Here is a 2,293-nt window from a genome sequence, read left to right on the forward strand (position 1 = left end):
TCGCAACGATATTTTGGGTGGGTAATCCTGGGATCCCCAGGAGTAAAATAGCCTATATTGTTTTTTCCAATTTCAGCTTTGGTCTCCAGCATTCTCAGGTTTGGACTCCCGCATAACATTCGCGTTCGCATAACGTTCATTGTGACGATGTTGTTTTCCCGGGTGCCGCACAAACGGCTGCACCGATCGCTGCATGGCTGCACCGATCGGACTCGGTGACCTCGGACATAGACCTTTTGTAAGGACACGGGTTGAATCCCTGCTTGAGAGAATTCCAATTCCAACTTCCGATATAAACGTGTAGCTCCGAAACGTGTAGCACTGGTTCACAAGTCAGCGCAGTAACGGAATTTTCACCGAACAAGACCTCTGACCCCAAGACCAAAATTGTGACCCCAAAATCCCCAATATTGTAATCCATTTATCTTTACATCATTATACCTACTTGTACCAAGTTTGATTAAAATCCCTTCAGCCGTTCTTAAGTTATCACATTTTTACCTGACATGACCTTTGACTTCTTGACCCCATAATGCAATCCATTTATCTTTACATCATGATACATACTTGTACTAAGTTTGATTTAAATCCCTTCAGCCATTCTGAAATTATCGCGGTAACGATACAATTGCAGCTTAACATGACCTCTGATCTCTGGACTCCAAAATCGAATGTTTATCTTTGCATCATAATATATAATTATATCAAGTTTGGTGAAAATCTTATGATTGGTTCACAAGTTAGCTCGGTTACAGAATTTTTACCCGGGACGTCTAACATTTGACCTTTTGACCCCAAAATCTAATCAGCTCATCTTTGCATCATAACACATATTTGTACTAACTTTGGTTAAAATCCCATCACTGGTTCATGTCATCAAGGTAACAGAACCACCTTTGACCTTGTGACCCCAAAATCTAATCAGTTAATCTTTACCTCATTATACATACCTGCACCAAGTTTGACTTAGATCCCTTCAGCCGTTCTCAAGTTACTGCGGGAACGAAAACCTATCACAGCCGCACGCAGACAGACAACCCGAAGCATAATGCCTCCAGCGACTTCGTTGGCGCAGGCATAAAAACACTAATACACCCACCCCCAAACGAGAGTGGCAGGAAGGGTCATGCTATTTTCCTTGCTGGGGTATATAGATTACAGTAGATTTAGACTCGGGACGTTAGTCTGTAAGCATATAATGCTTCATGTCGAGTTTTCTCTCTTTTAGTTTAGTGTTAAACAGCAGTAGCGACTGCTGAAAAAGGTAATCACACGTGTTTGTGGTTTATAATATTTTCTAGTTCTGGTAGGCCTGCCCCATGAAACACCACCAGAAGTTATTTATACACGTTAACATTCCATTTGCCCAAGGAGGACCCTTGGGGAGAGGGGATTTTATTAGTATTAATATTGTTTTGTAATAACATAAATATTATGCTATTATCATGAATGTTATTACTTTGGATATTAGAAGAGGCCTTGGAAAAATGCTACGAAAAGCTATCACATGAACGTGATACCAATACACCTTAACACAGATTTCGCCCAAGGTGGAAAAAACCCATTGGGGAGGGGGGCAAATGAAGTCGCGACAACCTCCATCATGTGACCTCAGTCCTCCTGTCAGGTTTGGTTTAGATTGAACAAGTAACGACCTAATGTATCATGGTCAAAAATAGACAGACAGAAAATTGTGCATTTTAGTATGAAAAAAACAAGACGGAAAGTCTAACAGCGGCGTAGCCGGGCTTGTAAAATATTATAAACCACAAACACACATGATTCGCTTTTTAAACAGTTGCTGATGCTGTTTATAATATTAAACAAAGAAATTTGGAGGCATCCCGACATCCAGTGAGGTTTTACTTACAAAACTGAGGGAAGATCTACTGTAATCTAGATTATACCCCACAAGGGTTGGGTACGTACTGTATTGTTGGAAGAGACGTAATGCCGATGCTTTAGATATTTGATGGTCATTTTAACAATCGGTTTGTTTGTGTTTCACACTGAATGAAAAACGTAAATGTAGAGCATGGCGATTGTGATATATGACAGGTTCGATGATATGTTCGGCATGAACGAAATTGGAATCAAAATGCCAGAGTGTGGAGAGTCAGCTGCGAACCGCCGTAATGACATCAGACGTAATCACATCACCCTGTCATGTGACCGGATCCTCAGCTCTGATTGGTATACGTTTGAGGGAACATACATACATACATACAGATGGACAAACACTGTTCTAGACGGCTTTGCCCTATGGGCTACGACGTAAAAATCACTACAAAAA

The sequence above is a fragment of the Myxine glutinosa genome, chromosome 1 (genome assembly GCF_964187855.1).
Source record: "Myxine glutinosa chromosome 1, kmMyxGlut1.1, whole genome shotgun sequence".
NCBI classification, from domain to species: Eukaryota; Metazoa; Chordata; class Myxini; order Myxiniformes; family Myxinidae; genus Myxine; species Myxine glutinosa.